Source organism: Palaemon carinicauda, chromosome 25 (genome assembly GCF_036898095.1).
Source record: "Palaemon carinicauda isolate YSFRI2023 chromosome 25, ASM3689809v2, whole genome shotgun sequence".
Lineage (NCBI taxonomy): Eukaryota > Metazoa > Arthropoda > Malacostraca > Decapoda > Palaemonidae > Palaemon > Palaemon carinicauda.
In genome coordinates, this window is record NC_090749.1 from 5137023 (window position 1) to 5153819 (window position 16797).

General features: G+C 45.9%; 1 protein-coding gene and 19 non-coding genes across 20 annotated transcripts in view; all 20 read left to right on the forward strand.

The window, feature by feature from the left end:
- Positions 1-16797, forward strand: part of LOC137618625 (uncharacterized) — a 51379-nt gene that overhangs the window by 22706 nt on the left and 11876 nt on the right. The window lies entirely within an intron of this gene.
- On the forward strand, positions 1096-1167 carry TRNAV-CAC (transfer RNA valine (anticodon CAC)). Its single transcript has one exon. It is a non-coding gene; the product is annotated as a tRNA-Val (tRNA).
- On the forward strand, positions 2616-2687 carry TRNAV-CAC (transfer RNA valine (anticodon CAC)). The gene has a single exon. It is a non-coding gene; the product is annotated as a tRNA-Val (tRNA).
- On the forward strand, positions 4554-4625 carry TRNAV-CAC (transfer RNA valine (anticodon CAC)). The gene has a single exon. It is a non-coding gene; the product is annotated as a tRNA-Val (tRNA).
- Positions 4830-4901, forward strand: TRNAV-CAC (transfer RNA valine (anticodon CAC)). Its single transcript has one exon. It is a non-coding gene; the product is annotated as a tRNA-Val (tRNA).
- On the forward strand, positions 5800-5871 carry TRNAV-CAC (transfer RNA valine (anticodon CAC)). The gene has a single exon. It is a non-coding gene; the product is annotated as a tRNA-Val (tRNA).
- Positions 6078-6149, forward strand: TRNAV-CAC (transfer RNA valine (anticodon CAC)). Its single transcript has one exon. It is a non-coding gene; the product is annotated as a tRNA-Val (tRNA).
- TRNAV-CAC (transfer RNA valine (anticodon CAC)) lies at positions 6355-6426 on the forward strand. Its single transcript has one exon. It is a non-coding gene; the product is annotated as a tRNA-Val (tRNA).
- TRNAV-CAC (transfer RNA valine (anticodon CAC)) lies at positions 7599-7670 on the forward strand. The gene has a single exon. It is a non-coding gene; the product is annotated as a tRNA-Val (tRNA).
- TRNAV-CAC (transfer RNA valine (anticodon CAC)) lies at positions 10102-10173 on the forward strand. Its single transcript has one exon. It is a non-coding gene; the product is annotated as a tRNA-Val (tRNA).
- On the forward strand, positions 11077-11148 carry TRNAV-CAC (transfer RNA valine (anticodon CAC)). Its single transcript has one exon. It is a non-coding gene; the product is annotated as a tRNA-Val (tRNA).
- TRNAV-CAC (transfer RNA valine (anticodon CAC)) lies at positions 12328-12399 on the forward strand. The gene has a single exon. It is a non-coding gene; the product is annotated as a tRNA-Val (tRNA).
- On the forward strand, positions 12604-12675 carry TRNAV-CAC (transfer RNA valine (anticodon CAC)). The gene has a single exon. It is a non-coding gene; the product is annotated as a tRNA-Val (tRNA).
- TRNAV-CAC (transfer RNA valine (anticodon CAC)) lies at positions 13577-13648 on the forward strand. The gene has a single exon. It is a non-coding gene; the product is annotated as a tRNA-Val (tRNA).
- TRNAV-CAC (transfer RNA valine (anticodon CAC)) lies at positions 13855-13926 on the forward strand. The gene has a single exon. It is a non-coding gene; the product is annotated as a tRNA-Val (tRNA).
- Positions 14828-14899, forward strand: TRNAV-CAC (transfer RNA valine (anticodon CAC)). Its single transcript has one exon. It is a non-coding gene; the product is annotated as a tRNA-Val (tRNA).
- TRNAV-CAC (transfer RNA valine (anticodon CAC)) lies at positions 15381-15452 on the forward strand. Its single transcript has one exon. It is a non-coding gene; the product is annotated as a tRNA-Val (tRNA).
- Positions 15797-15868, forward strand: TRNAV-CAC (transfer RNA valine (anticodon CAC)). Its single transcript has one exon. It is a non-coding gene; the product is annotated as a tRNA-Val (tRNA).
- Positions 16072-16143, forward strand: TRNAV-CAC (transfer RNA valine (anticodon CAC)). The gene has a single exon. It is a non-coding gene; the product is annotated as a tRNA-Val (tRNA).
- TRNAV-CAC (transfer RNA valine (anticodon CAC)) lies at positions 16347-16418 on the forward strand. The gene has a single exon. It is a non-coding gene; the product is annotated as a tRNA-Val (tRNA).

The window sequence follows — 16797 nt, forward strand, 5'->3', positions numbered from 1 at the left end:
GGAAGCGTGCTGGGCCCATAACCCAGAGGTCCGTGGATCGAAACCACGCTCTGCTACAACAGTATTTTACTGAGAAATAGAAAGACGTCACTTTCAAGTAAAAATGTCTCCAATATAACCAGAAGCAGAGTGGCGCAGTGGAAGCGTGCTGGGCCCATAACCCAGAGGTCCGTGGATCGAAACCACGCTCTGCTACAACAGTATTTTACTGAGAAATAGAAAAGACGTCACTTTCAAGTAAAAATGTCTCCAATATAACCAGAAGCAGAGTGGCGCAGTGGAAGCGTGCTGGGCCCATAACCCAGAGGTCCGTGGATCGAAACCACGCTCTGCTACAACATTATTTTACTGAAAAATAAAAAGACGTCACTTTCAAGTAAAAATGTCTCCAATATAACCAGAAGCAGAGTGGCGCAGTGGAAGCGTGCTGGGCCCATAACCCAGAGGTCCGTGGATCGAAACCACGCTCTGCTACAACATATTTTACTGAGAAATAGAAAGACGTCACTTTCAAGTAAAAATGTCTCCAATATAACCAGAAGCAGAGTGGCATAGTGGAAGCGTGCTGGGCCCACAACCCAGAGGTCCGTGGATCGAAACCACGCTCTGCTACAACAGTATTTTACTGAGAAATAAAAAGACGTCACTTTCAAGTAAAAATGCTCAATATAACCAGAAGCAGAGTGGCGCAGTGGAAGCGTGCTGGGCCCATAACCCAGAGGTCCGTGGATCGAAACCACGCTCTGCTACAACAGTATTTTACTGAAAAATAAAAAGACGTCACTTTCAAGTAAAAATGTCTCCAATATAACCAGAAGCAGAGTGGCATAGTGGAAGCATGCTGGGCCCACAACCCAGAGGTCCGTGGATCGAAACCACGCTCTGCTACAACATTATTTTACTGAGAAATAGAAAAGACGTCACTTTCAAGTAAAAATGTCTCCAATATAACCAGAAGCAGAGTGGCGCAGTGGAAGCGTGCTGGGCCCATAACCCAGAGGTCCGTGGATCGAAACCACTGCTCTGCTACAACAGTATTTTACTGAGAAATAAAAGACGTCACTTTCAAGTAAAAATGTCTCCAATATAACCAGAAGCAGAGTGGCACAGTGGAAGCGTGCTGGGCCCACAACCCAGAGGTCCGTGGATCGAAACCACGCTCTGCTACAACAGTATTTTACTGAGAAATAGAAAAGACGTCACTTTCAAGTAAAAATGTCTCCAATATAACCAGAAGCAGAGTGGCGCAGTGGAAGCGTGCTGGGCCCATAACCCAGAGGTCCGTGGATCGAAACCACGCTCTGCTACACAGCATTTTACTGAGAAATAGAAAGACGTCACTTTCAAGTAAAAATGTCTCCAATATAACCAGAAGCAGAGTGGCAGTGGAAGCGTGCTGGGCCCACAACCCAGAGGTCCGTGGATCGAAACCACGCTCTGCTACAACAGTATTTTACTGAGAAAAAAGAATGACGTCACTTTCAAGTAAAAATGTCTCAATATAACCAGAAGCAGAGTGGCGCAGTGGAAGCGTGCTGGGCCCATAACCCAGAGGTCCGTGGATCGAAACCACGCTCTGCTACAACAGTATTTTACTGAAAAATAGAAAAGACGTCACTTTCAAGTAAAAATGTCTCCAATATAACCAGAAGCAGAGTGGCGCAGTGGAAGCGTGCTGGGCCCATAACCCAGAGGTCCGTGGATCGAAACCACGCTCTGCTACAACAGTATTTTACTGAGAAATAGAAAGACGTCACTTTCAAGTAAAAATGTCTCCAATATAACCAGAAGCAGAGTGGCGCAGTGGAAGCGTGCTGGGCCCATAACCCAGAGGTCCGTGGATCGAAAACCACGCTCTGCTACAACAGTATTTTACTGAGAAAGAAAGACGTCACTTTCAAGTAAAAATGCTCCAATATAACCAGAAGCAGAGTGGCAGTGGAAGCGTGCTGGGCCCATAACCGAGAGGTCCGTGGATCGAAACCACGCTCTGCTACAACAGTATTTTACTGAGAAATAAAAAGACGTCACTTTCAAGTAAAAATGTCTCCAATATAACCAGAAGCAGAGTGGCGCAGTGGAAGCGTGCTGGGCCCATAACCCAGAGGTCCGTGGATCGAAACCACGCTCTGCTACAACAGTATTTTACTGAGAAATAGAAGACGTCACTTTCAAGTAAAAATGCCTCCAATATAACCAGAAGCAGAGTGGCGCAGTGGAAGCGTGCTGGGCCCATAACCCAGAGGTCCGTGGATCGAAACCATGCTCTGCTACAACAGTATTTTACTGAGAGAAGAAAGACGTCACTTTCAAGTAAAAATGTCTCCAATATAACCAGAAGCAGAGTGGCATAGTGGAAGCGTGCTGGGCCCACAACCCAGAGGTCCGTGGATCGAAACCACGCTCTGCTACAACATTATTTTACTGAGAAATAAAAAGACGTCACTTTCAAGTAAAAATGTCTCCAATATAACCAGAAGCAGAGTGGCGCAGTGGAAGCGTGCTGGGCCCATAACCCAGAGGTCCGTGGATCGAAACCACGCTCTGCTACAAGTATTTTACTGAGAAATAGAAAGACGTCACTTTCAAGTAAAAATGTCTCCAATATAACCAGAAGCAGAGTGGCGCAGTGGAAGCGTGCTGGGCCCACAACCCAGAGGTCCGTGGATCGAAACCACGCTCTGCTACAACAGTATTTTACTGAGAGAAGAAAGACGTCACTTTCAAGTAAAAATGTCTCCAATATAACCAGAAGCAGAGTGGCATAGTGGAAGCGTGCTGGGCCCATAACCCAGAGGTCCGTGGATCGAAACCACGCTCTGCTACAACATTATTTTACTGAGAAATAAAAAGACGTCACTTTCAAGTAAAAATGTCTCCAATATAACCAGAAGCAGAGTGGCGCAGTGGAAGCGTGCTGGGCCCATAACCCAGAGGTCCGTGGATCGAAACCACGCTCTGCTACAACATTATTTTACTGAGAAATAGAAAGACGTCACTTTCAAGTAAAAATGTCTCCAATATAACCAGAAGCAGAGTGGCGCAGTGGAAGCGTGCTGGGCCCATAACCCAGAGGTCCGTGGATCGAAACCACGCTCTGCTACAACAGTATTTTACTGAGAAATAAAAGACGTCACTTTCAAGTAAAAATGTCTCCAATATAACCAGAAGCAGAGTGGCACAGTGGAAGCGTGCTGGGCCCATAACCCAGAGGTCCGTGGATCGAAACCACGCTCTGCTACAACATTATTTTACTGAGAAATAAAAAGACGTCACTTTCAAGTAAAAATGTCTCCAATATAACCAGAAGCAGAGTGGCATAGTGGAAGCGTGCTGGGCCCACAACCCAGAGGTCCGTGGATCGAAACCACGCTCTGCTACAACATTATTTTACTGAGAAATAAAAAGACGTCACTTTCAAGTAAAAATGTCTCCAATATAACCAGAAGCAGAGTGGCACAGTGGAAGCGTGCTGGGCCCATAACCCAGAGGTCCGTGGATCGAAACCACGCTCTGCTACAACATTATTTTACTGAGAAATAAAAAGACGTCACTTTCAAGTAAAAATGTCTCCAATATAACCAGAAGCAGAGTGGCATAGTGGAAGCGTGCTGGGCCCACAACCCAGAGGTCCGTGGATCGAAACCACGCTCTGCTACAACATTATTTTACTGAGAAATAAAAAGACGTCACTTTCAAGTAAAAATGTCTCCAATATAACCAGAAGCAGAGTGGCGCAGTGGAAGCGTGCTGGGCCCATAACCCAGAGGTCCGTGGATCGAAACCACGCTCTGCTACAACATTATTTTACTGAGAAATAGAAAGACGTCACTTTCAAGTAAAAATGTCTCCAATATAACCAGAAGCAGAGTGGCGCAGTGGAAGCGTGCTGGGCCCATAACCCAGAGGTCCGTGGATCGAAACCACGCTCTGCTACAACAGTATTTTACTGAGAAATAAAGACGTCACTTTCAAGTAAAAATGTCTCCAATATAACCAGAAGCAGAGTGGCAGTGGAAGCGTGCTGGGCCCATAACCCAGAGGTCCGTGGATCGAAACCACGCTCTGCTACAACATTATTTTACTGAGAAATAAAAAGACGTCACTTTCAAGTAAAAATGTCTCCAATATAACCAGAAGCAGAGTGGCGCAGTGGAAGCGTGCTGGGCCCATAACCCAGAGGTCCGTGGATCGAAACCACGCTCTGCTACAACATTATTTTACTGAGAAATAGAAAGACGTCACTTTCAAGTAAAAATGTCTCCAATATAACCAGAAGCAGAGTGGCGCAGTGGAAGCGTGCTGGGCCCATAACCCAGAGGTCCGTGGATCGAAACCACGCTCTGCTACAACAGTATTTTACTGAGAAATAAAGACGTCACTTTCAAGTAAAAATGCTCAATATAACCAGAAGCAGAGTGGCGCAGTGGAAGCGTGCTGGGCCCATAACCCAGAGGTCCGTGGATCGAAACCACGCTCTGCTACAACAGTATTTTACTGAGAAAATAGAAAAGACGTCACTTTCAAGTAAAAATGTCTCCAATATAACCAGAAGCAGAGTGGCGCAGTGGAAGCGTGCTGGGCCCACAACCCAGAGGTCCGTGGATCGAAACCACGCTCTGCTACAACATTATTTTACTGAGAAATAGAAAGACGTCACTTTCAAGTAAAAATGTCTCCAATATAACCAGAAGCAGAGTGGCGCAGTGGAAGCGTGCTGGGCCCATAACCCAGAGGTCCGTGGATCAAACCACGCTCTGCTACAACAGTATTTTACTGAGAGAAGAAAGACGTCACTTTCAAGTAAAAATGTCTCCAATATAACCAGAAGCAGAGTGGCACAGTGGAAGCGTGCTGGGCCCACAACCCAGAGGTCCGTGGATCGAAACCACGCTCTGCTACAACAGTATTTTACTGAGAAATAGAAAAGACGTCACTTTCAAGTAAAAATGTCTCCAATATAACCAGAAGCAGAGTGGCGCAGTGGAAGCGTGCTGGGCCCATAACCCAGAGGTCCGTGGATCGAAACCACGCTCTGCTACAACAGTATTTTACTGAGAAATAGAAAGACGTCACTTTCAAGTAAAAATGTCTCCAATATAACCAGAAGCAGAGTGGCCAGTGGAAGCATGCTGGGCCCACAACCCAGAGGTCTGTGGATCGAAACCACGCTCTGCTACAACAGTATTTTACTGAGAAAGAAAGACGTCACTTTCAAGTAAAAATGTCTTCAATATAACCAGAAGCAGAGTGGCGCAGTGGAAGCGTGCTGGGCCCATAACCCAGAGGTCCGTGGATCGAAACCACGCTCTGCTACAACAGTATTTTACTGAAAAATAGAAAAGACGTCACTTTCAAGTAAAAATGTCTCCAATATAACCAGAAGCAGAGTGGCGCAGTGGAAGCGTGCTGGGCCCATAACCCAGAGGTCCGTGGATCGAAACCACGCTCTGCTACAACAGTATTTTACTGAGAAAATAGAAAGACGTCACTTTCAAGTAAAAATGCTCCAATATAACCAGAAGCAGAGTGGCGCAGTGGAAGCGTGCTGGGCCCATAACCCAGAGGTCCGTGGATCGAAACCATGCTCTGCTACAACAGTATTTTACTGAGAAAGAAAGACGTCACTTTCAAGTAAAAATGTCTCCAATATAACCAGAAGCAGAGTGGCACAGTGGAAGCGTGCTGGGCCCATAACCGAGAGGTCCGTGGATCGAAACCACGCTCTGCTACAACAGTATTTTACTGAGAAATAAAAAGACGTCACTTTCAAGTAAAAATGTCTCCAATATAACCAGAAGCAGAGTGGCACAGTGGAAGCGTGCTGGGCCCACAACCCAGAGGTCCGTGGATCGAAACCACGCTCTGCTACAACAGTATTTTACTGAGAAATAAAAAGACGTCACTTTTAAGTAAAAATGTCTCCAATATAACCAGAAGCAGAGTGGCGCAGTGGAAGCGTGCTGGGCCCATAACCCAGAGGTCCGTGGATCGAAACCACGCTCTGCTACAACAGTATTTTACTGAGAAATAAAAAGACGTCACTTTCAAGTAAAAATGTCTCCAATATAACCAGAAGCAGAGTGGCACAGTGGAAGCGTGCTGGGCCCACAACCCAGAGGTCCGTGGATCGAAACCACGCTCTGCTACAACAGTATTTTACTGAAAAATAAATGACGTCACTTTCAAGTAAAAATGTCTCCAATATAACCAGAAGCAGAGTGGCGCAGTGGAAGCGTGCTGGGCCCATAACCCAGAGGTCCGTGGATCGAAACCACGCTCTGCTACAACAGTATTTTACTGAGAAATAGAAAGACGTCACTTTCAAGTAAAAATGTCTCCAATATAACCAGAAGCAGAGTGGCACAGTGGAAGCGTGCTGGGCCCACAACCCAGAGGTCCGTGGATCGAAACCACGCTCTGCTACAACAGTATTTTACTGAGAAATAAAAAGACGTCACTTTCAAGTAAAAATGTCTCCAATATAACCAGAAGCAGAGTGGCAGTGGAAGCGTGCTGGGCCCATAACCCAGAGGTCCGTGGATCGAAACCACGCTCTGCTACAACATTATTTTACTGAGAAATAAAAAGACGTCACTTTCAAGTAAAAATGTCTCCAATATAACCAGAAGCAGAGTGGCGCAGTGGAAGCGTGCTGGGCCCATAACCCAGAGGTCCGTGGATCGAAACCACGCTCTGCTACAACAGTATTTTACTGAGAATAGAAAGACGTCACTTTCAAGTAAAAATGTCTCCAATATAACCAGAAGCAGAGTGGCGCAGTGGAAGCGTGCTGGGCCCATAACCCAGAGGTCCGTGGATCGAAACCACGCTCTGCTACAACAGTATTTTACTGAGAAAGAAAGACGTCACTTTCAAGTAAAAATGTCTCAATATAACCAGAAGCAGAGTGGCGCAGTGGAAGCGTGCTGGGCCCATAACCGAGAGGTCCGTGGATCGAAACCACGCTCTGCTACAACAGTATTTTACTGAGAAATAGAAAGACGTCACTTTCAAGTAAAAATGTCTCCAATATAACCAGAAGCAGAGTGGCGCAGTGGAAGCGTGCTGGGCCCATAACCCAGAGGTCCGTGGATCGAAACCACGCTCTGCTACAACAGTATTTTACTGAGAAATAAAAAGACGTCACTTTAAGTAAAAATGTCTCCAATATAACCAGAAGCAGAGTGGCGCAGTGGAAGCGTGCTGGGCCCATAACCCAGAGGTCCGTGGATCGAAACCACGCTCTGCTACAACAGTATTTTACTGAGAAATAAAAGACGTCACTTTCAAGTAAAAATGTCTCCAATATAACCAGAAGCAGAGTGGCGCAGTGGAAGCGTGCTGGGCCCATAACCCAGAGGTCCGTGGATCGAAACCACGCTCTGCTACAACAGTATTTTACTGAGAAAATAGAATGACGTCACTTTCAAGTAAAAATGTCTCCAATATAACCAGAAGCAGAGTGGCGCAGTGGAAGCGTGCTGGGCCCATAACCCAGAGGTCCGTGGATCGAAACCACGCTCTGCTACAACATTATTTTACTGAGAAATAGAAAGACGTCACTTTCAAGTAAAAATGTCTCCAATATAACCAGAAGCAGAGTGGCACAGTGGAAGCGTGCTGGGCCCACAACCCAGAGGTCCGTGGATCGAAACCACGCTCTGCTACAACAGTATTTTACTGAGAATAGAAAGACGTCACTTTCAAGTAAAAATGTCTTCAATATAACCAGAAGCAGAGTGGCGCAGTGGAAGCGTGCTGGGCCCATAACCCAGAGGTCCGTGGATCGAAACCACGCTCTGCTACAACAGTATTTTACTGAAAAATAGAAAAGACGTCACTTTCAAGTAAAAATGTCTCCAATATAACCAGAAGCAGAGTGGCGCAGTGGAAGCGTGCTGGGCCCATAACCCAGAGGTCCGTGGATCGAAAACCACGCTCTGCTACAACAGTATTTTACTGAGAAATAGAAAGACGTCACTTTCAAGTAAAAATGTCTCCAATATAACCAGAAGCAGAGTGGCGCAGTGGAAGCGTGCTGGGCCCATAACCCAGAGGTCTGTGGATAGAAACCACGCTCTGCTACAACAGTATTTTACTGAAAAATAGAATGACGTCACTTTCAAGTAAAAATGCTCCAATATAACCAGAAGCAGAGTGGCGCAGTGGAAGCGTGCTGGGCCCATAACCCAGAGGTCCGTGGATCGAAACCACGCTCTGCTACAACAGTATTTTACTGAAAAATAGAAAGACGTCACTTTCAAGTAAAAATGTCTCCAATATAACCAGAAGCAGAGTGGCATAGTGGAAGCGTGCTGGGCCCACAACCCAGAGGTCTGTGGATCGAAACCACGCTCTGCTACAACAGTATTTTACTGAGAAAATAGAAAGACGTCACTTTTAAGTAAAAATGCCTCCAATATAACCAGAAGCAGAGTGGCGCAGTGGAAGCGTGCTGGGCCCATAACCCAGAGGTCCGTGGATCAAAACCACTGCTCTGCTACATCAGTATTTTACTAAGAAATAGAAAGACGTCACTTTCAAGTATAAAATGTCTCCAATATAACCAGAAGCAGAGCGGCACAGTGGAAGCGTGCTGGGCCCACAACCCAGAGGTCCGTGGATCGAAACCACGCTCTGCTACAACAGTATTTTACTGAAAAATAGAAAAGACGTCACTTTCAAGTAAAAATGCTCCAATATAACCAGAAGCAGAGTGGCGCAGTGGAAGTGTGTGGGCCCATAACCCAGAGATCCGTGGATCGAAACCACGCTCTGCTACAACAGTATTTTACTGAGAAATAGAAAGACGTCACTTTCAAGTAAAAATGTCTCCAATATAACCAGAAGCAGAGTGGCATAGTGGAAGCATGCTGGGCCCACAACCCAGAGGTCTGTGGATAGAAACCACGCTCTGCTACAACAGTATTTTACTGAGAAAAAAGAATGATCACTTTCAAGTAAAAATGTCTCCAATATAACCAGAAGCAGAGTGGCGCAGTGGAAGCGTGCTGGGCCCATAACCCAGAGGTCCGTGGATCGAAACCACGCTCTGCTACAACATTATTTTACTGAAAAATAAAAAGACGTCACTTTCAAGTAAAAATGTCTCCAATATAACCAGAAGCAGAGTGGCATAGTGGAAGCGTGCTGGGCCCATAACCCAGAGGTCCGTGGATCGAAACCACGCTCTGCTACAACAGTATTTTACTGAGAAATAGAAAGACGTCACTTTCAAGTAAAAATGTGCTCCAATATAACCAGAAGCAGAGTGGCGCAGTGGAAGCGTGCTGGGCCCATAACCCAGAGGTCCGTGGATCGAAACCACGCTCTGCTACAACAGTATTTTACTGAGAAATAGAAAGACGTCACTTTCAAGTAAAAATGTCTCCAATATAACCAGAAGCAGAGTGGCGCAGTGGAAGCGTGCTGGGCCCATAACCGAGAGGTCCGTGGATCGAAACCACGCTCTGCTACAACATTATTTTACTGAGAAATAAAAAGACGTCACTTTCAAGTAAAAATGTCTCCAATATAACCAGAAGCAGAGTGGCGCAGTGGAAGCGTGCTGGGCCCATAACCCAGAGGTCCGTGGATCGAAACCACGCTCTGCTACAACAGTATTTTACTGAGAAATAAAAAGACGTCACTTTTAAGTAAAAATGTCTCCAATATAACCAGAAGCAGAGTGGCGCAGTGGAAGCGTGCTGGGCCCATAACCCAGAGGTCCGTGGATCGAAACCACGCTCTGCTACAACAGTATTTTACTGAGAGAATAGAAAGACGTCACTTTCAAGTAAAAATGTCTCCAATATAACCAGAAGCAGAGTGGCAGTGGAAGCGTGCTGGGCCCATAACCCAGAGGTCCGTGGATCGAAACCACGCTCTGCTACAACAGTATTTTACTGAGAAAATAGAAGACGTCACTTTCAAGTAAAAATGTCTCCAATATAACCAGAAGCAGAGTGGCGCAGTGGAAGCGTGCTGGGCCCATAACCCAGAGGTCCGTGGATCGAAACCACGCTCTGCTACAACAGTATTTTACTGAGAAATAGAAAGACGTCACTTTCAAGTAAAAATGTCTCCAATATAACCAGAAGCAGAGTGGCACAGTGGAAGCGTGCTGGGCCCACAACCCAGAGGTCCGTGGATCGAAACCACGCTCTGCTACAACAGTATTTTACTGAGAAATAGAAAAGACGTCACTTTCAAGTAAAAATGTCTCCAATATAACCAGAAGCAGAGTGGCGCAGTGGAAGCGTGCTGGGCCCATAACCCAGAGGTCCGTGGATCGAAACCACGCTCTGCTACAACAGTATTTTACTGAAAAATAGAAAAGACGTCACTTTCAAGTAAAAATGCTCCAATATAACCAGAAGCAGAGTGGCGCAGTGGAAGCGTGCTGGGCCCATAACCCAGAGGTCCGTGGATCGAAACCACGCTCTGCTACAACAGTATTTTACTGAGAAAATAGAAAGACGTCACTTTCAAGTAAAAATGTCTCCAATATAACCAGAAGCAGAGTGGCATAGTGGAAGCATGCTGGGCCCACAACCCAGAGGTCTGTGGATAGAAACCACGCTCTGCTACAACAGTATTTTACTGAGAAAATAGAATGACGTCACTTTTAAGTAAAAATGCTTCAATATAACCAGAGGCAGAGTGGCGCAGTGGAAGTGTGCTGGGCCCATAACCCAGAGGTCCGTGGATCAAAACCACTCTGCTACATCAGTATTTTACTGAAAAATAGAAAGACGTCACTTTCAAGTAAAAATGTCTCCAATATAACCAGAAGCAGAGTGGCATAGTGGAAGCGTGCTGGGCCCACAACCCAGAGGTCTGTGGATAGAAACCACGCTCTGCTACAACAGTATTTTACTGAAAAATAGAATGACGTCACTTTTAAGTAAAAATGTCTCCAATATAACCAGAAGCAGAGTGGCGCAGTGGAAGCGTGCTGGGCCCATAACCCAGAGGTCCGTGGATCAAAACCACTGCTCTGCTACAACAGTATTTTACTGAAGAAATAGAAAGACGTCACTTTCAAGTAAAAATGTCTCCAATATAACCAGAAGCAGAGTGGCACAGTGGAAGCGTGCTGGGCCCACAACCCAGAGGTCCGTGGATCGAAACCACGCTCTGCTACAACAGTATTTTACTGAGAAATAGAAAAGACGTCACTTTCAAGTAAAAATGTCTCCAATATAACCAGAAGCAGAGTGGCGCAGTGGAAGCGTGCTGGGCCCATAACCCAGAGGTCCGTGGATCGAAACCACGCTCTGCTACACAGCATTTTACTGAAAAATAGAAAGACGTCACTTTCAAGTAAAAATGTCTCCAATATAACCAGAAGCAGAGTGGCATAGTGGAAGCATGCTGGGCCCACAACCCAGAGGTCTGTGGATCGAAACCACGCTCTGCTACAACAGTATTTTACTGAGAAAAAAGAATGACGTCACTTTCAAGTAAAAATGTCTTCAATATAACCAGAAGCAGAGTGGCGCAGTGGAAGCGTGCTGGGCCCATAACCCAGAGGTCCGTGGATCGAAAACCACGCTCTGCTACAACAGTATTTTACTGAAAAATAGAAAGACGTCACTTTCAAGTAAAAATGTCTCCAATATAACCAGAAGCAGAGTGGCAGTGGAAGCGTGCTGGGCCCATAACCCAGAGGTCCGTGGATCGAAACCACGCTCTGCTACAACAGTATTTTACTGAGAAATAGAAAGACGTCACTTTCAAGTAAAAATGTCTCCAATATAACCAGAAGCAGAGTGGCGCAGTGGAAGCGTGCTGGGCCCATAACCCAGAGGTCCGTGGATCGAAACCACGCTCTGCTACAACAGTATTTTACTGAGAAATAGAAAGACGTCACTTTCAAGTAAAAATGCTCCAATATAACCAGAAGCAGAGTGGCGCAGTGGAAGTGTGCTGGGCCCATAACCCAGAGGTCCGTGGATCGAAACCACGCTCTGCTACAACAGTATTTTACTGAAAAATAGAAAGACGTCACTTTCAAGTAAAAATGTCTCCAATATAACCAGAAGCAGAGTGGCATAGTGGAAGCGTGCTGGGCCCACAACCCAGAGGTCCGTGGATCGAAACCACGCTCTGCTACAACAGTATTTTACTGAGAAATAGAAGACGTCACTTTCAAGTAAAAATGTCCTCCAATATAACCAGAAGCAGAGTGGCGCAGTGGAAGCGTGCTGGGCCCATAACCCAGAGGTCCGTGGATCGAAACCACGCTCTGCTACAACAGTATTTTACTGAAGAAATAGAAAGACGTCACTTTCAAGTAAAAATGTCTCCAATATAACCAGAAGCAGAGTGGCACAGTGGAAGCGTGCTGGGCCCACAACCCAGAGGTCCGTGGATCGAAACCACGCTCTGCTACAACAGTATTTTACTGAAAAATAGAATGACGTCACTTTCAAGTAAAAATGCTCAATATAACCAGAAGCAGAGTGGCGCAGTGGAAGTGTGCTGGGCCCATAACCCAGAGATCCGTGGATCGAAACCACGCTCTGCTACAACAGTATTTTACTGAGAAATAGAAAGACGTCACTTTCAAGTAAAAATGTCTCCAATATAACCAGAAGCAGAGTGGCACAGTGGAAGCGTGCTGGGCCCACAACCCAGAGGTCCGTGGATCGAAACCACGCTCTGCTACAACAGTATTTTACTGAGAAATAGAAAGACGTCACTTTCAAGTAAAAATGTCTCCAATATAACCAGAAGCAGAGTGGCGCAGTGGAAGCGTGCTGGGCCCATAACCCAGAGGTCCGTGGATCGAAACCACGCTCTGCTACAACAGTATTTTACTGAGAAATAGAAAAGACGTCACTTTCAAGTAAAAATGTCTCCAATATAACCAGAAGCAGAGTGGCGCAGTGGAAGCGTGCTGGGCCCATAACCCAGAGGTCCGTGGATCGAAACCACGCTCTGCTACAACAGTATTTTACTGAGAAAATAGAAAGACGTCACTTTCAAGTAAAAATGTCTCCAATATAACCAGAAGCAGAGTGGCGCAGTGGAAGCGTGCTGGGCCCATAACCCAGAGGTCCGTGGATCGAAACCACGCTCTGCTACAACAGTATTTTACTGAGAAATAGAAAGACGTCACTTTCAAGTAAAAATGCTTCAATATAACCAGAAGCAGAGTGGCGCAGTGGAAGCGTGCTGGGCCCATAACCCAGAGGTCCGTGGATCGAAACCACGCTCTGCTACAACAGTATTTTACTGAGAAATAGAAAGACGTCACTTTCAAGTAAAAATGTCTCCAATATAACCAGAAGCAGAGTGGCAGTGGAAGCGTGCTGGGCCCATAACCCAGAGGTCCGTGGATCGAAACCACGCTCTGCTACAACAGTATTTTACTGAGAAAATAAAAAGACGTCACTTTCAAGTAAAAATGTCTCCAATATAACCAGAAGCAGAGTGGCGCAGTGGAAGCGTGCTGGGCCCATAACCCAGAGGTCCGTGGATCGAAACCACGCTCTGCTACAACAGTATTTTACTGAGAAATAAAAAGACGTCACTTTCAAGTAAAAATGTCTCCAATATAACCAGAAGCAGAGTGGCACAGTGGAAGCGTGCTGGGCCCACAACCCAGAGGTCCGTGGATCGAAACCACGCTCTGCTACAACAGTATTTTACTGAGAAAATAGAAAGACGTCACTTTCAAGTAAAAATGTCTCAATATAACCAGAAGCAGAGTGGCGCAGTGGAAGCGTGCTGGGCCCATAACCCAGAGGTCCGTGGATCGAAACCACGCTCTGCTACAACAGTATTTTACTGAGAAATAGAAAGACGTCACTTTCAAGTAAAAATGTCTCCAATATAACCAGAAGCAGAGTGGCGCAGTGGAAGCGTGCTGGGCCCACAACCCAGAGGTCCGTGGATCGAAACCACGCTCTGCTACAACAGTATTTTACTGAGAAATAAAAGACGTCACTTTCAAGTAAAAATGTCTCAATATAACCAGAAGCAGAGTGGCGCAGTGGAAGCGTGCTGGGCCCATAACCCAGAGGTCCGTGGATCGAAACCACGCTCTGCTACAACAGTATTTTACTGAAAAATAGAAAAGACGTCACTTTCAAGTAAAAATGTCTCCAATATAACCAGAAGCAGAGTGGCGCAGTGGAAGCGTGCTGGGCCCATAACCCAGAGGTCCGTGGATCGAAACCACGCTCTGCTACAACAGTATTTTACTGAGAAAATAGAAAGACGTCACTTTCAAGTAAAAATGTCTCCAATATAACCAGAAGCAGAGTGGCATAGTGGAAGCATGCTGGGCCCACAACCCAGAGGTCTGTGGATAGAAACCACGCTCTGCTACAACAGTATTTTACTGAAAAATAGAATGACGCCACTTTTAAGTAAAAATGCCTTCAATATAACCAGAGGCAGAGTGGCGCAGTGGAAGTGTGCTGGGCCCATAACCCAGAGATCCGTGGATCAAAACCACGCTCTGCTACATCAGTATTTTACTGAAAAATAGAAAGACGTCACTTTCAAGTAAAAATGTCTCCAATATAACCAGAAGCAGAGTGGCATAGTGGAAGCATGTGCTGGGCCCACAACCCAGAGGTCTGGATAGAAACCACGCTCTGCTACAACAGTATTTTACTGAAAAATAGAAAGACGTCACTTTCAAGTAAAAATGTCTCCAATATAACCAGAAGCAGAGTGGCGCAGTGGAAGCGTGCTGGGCCCATAACCCAGAGGTCCGTGGATCAAAACCACGCTCTGCTACAACAGTATTTTACTGAGAAATAGAAAGACGTCACTTTCAAGTAAAAATGTCTCCAATATAACCAGAAGCAGAGTGGCACAGTGGAAGCGTGCTGGGCCCACAACCCAGAGGTCCGTGGATCGAAACCACGCTCTGCTACAACAGTATTTTACTGAAAAATAGAATGACGTCACTTTCAAGTAAAAATGCTCCAATATAACCAGAAGGCAGAGTGGCGCAGTGGAAGTGTGCTGGGCCCATAACCCAGAGATCCGTGGATCGAAAACCACGCTCTGCTACAACATTATTTTACTGAAAAATAGAAAGACGTCACTTTCAAGTAAAAATGTCTCCAATATAACCAGAAGCAGAGTGGCATAGTGGAAGCATGCTGGGCCCACAACCCAGAGGTCTGTGGATAGAAACCACGCTCTGCTACAACAGTATTTTACTGAGAAATAAAAAGACGTCACTTTCAAGTAAAAATGTCTCAATATAACCAGAAGCAGAGTGGCGCAGTGGAAGTGCTGGGCCCATAACCCAGAGGTCCGTGGATCGAAACCACGCTCTGCTACAACAGTATTTTACTGAAAATAGAAAGACGTCACTTTCAAGTAAAAATGTCTCCAATATAACCAGAAGCAGAGTGGCACAGTGGAAGCGTGCTGGGCCCACAACCCAGAGGTCCGTGGATCGAAACCACGCTCTGCTACAACAGTATTTTACTGAGAAATAGAAAGACGTCACTTTCAAGTAAAAATGTCTCCAATATAACCAGAAGCAGAGTGGCGCAGTGGAAGCGTGCTGGGCCCATAACCCAGAGGTCCGTGGATCGAAACCACGCTCTGCTACAACAGTATTTTACTGAGAAATAGAAAGACGTCACTTTCAAGTAAAAATGTCTCCAATATAACCAGAAGCAGAGTGGCACAGTGGAAGCGTGCTGGGCCCATAACCCAGAGGTCCGTGGATCGAAACCACGCTCTGCTACAACATATTTTACTGAGAAATAAAAAGACGTCACTTTCAAGTAAAAATGTCTCCAATATAACCAGAAGCAGAGTGGCACAGTGGAAGCGTGCTGGGCCCACAACCCAGAGGTCCGTGGATCGAAACCACGCTCTGCTACAACAGTATTTTACTGAGAAATAAAAAGACGTCACTTTCAAGTAAAAATGTCTCCAATATAACCAGAAGCAGAGTGGCAGTGGAAGCGTGCTGGGCCCATAACCCAGAGGTCCGTGGATCGAAACCACGCTCTGCTACAACAGTATTTTACTGAGAAATAAAAGACGTCACTTTCAAGTAAAAATGTCTCCAATATAACCAGAAGCAGAGTGGCACAGTGGAAGCGTGCTGGGCCCACAACCCAGAGGTCCGTGGATCGAAACCACGCTCTGCTACAACAGTATTTTACTGAAAAGAAAGACGTCACTTTCAAGTAAAAATGTCTCAATATAACCAGAAGCAGAGTGGCGCAGTGGAAGCGTGCTGGGCCCATAACCCAGAGAGGTCCGTGGATCGAAACCACGCTCTGCTACAACATATTTTACTGAGAAATAGAAAGACGTCACTTTCAAGTAAAAATGTCTCCAATATAACCAGAAGCAGAGTGGCGCAGTGGAAGCGTGCTGGGCCCACAACCCAGAGGTCCGTGGATCGAAACCACGCTCTGCTACAACAGTATTTTACTGAGAAATAAAAAGACGTCACTTTCAAGTAAAAATGTCTCCAATATAACCAGAAGCAGAGTGGCGCAGTGGAAGCGTGCTGGGCCCATAACCCAGAGGTCCGTGGATCGAAACCACGCTCTGCTACAACATTATTTTACTGAGAAATAAAAAGACGTCACTTTCAAGTAAAAATGTCTCCAATATAACCAGAAGCAGAGTGGCGCAGTGGAAGCGTGCTGGGCCCATAACCCAGAGGTCCGTGGATCGAAACCACGCTCTGCTACAACAGTATTTTACTGAGAATAGAAAGACGTCACTTTCAAGTAAAAATGTCTCCAATATAACCAGAAGCAGAGTGGCGCAGTGGAAGCGTGCTGGGCCCAT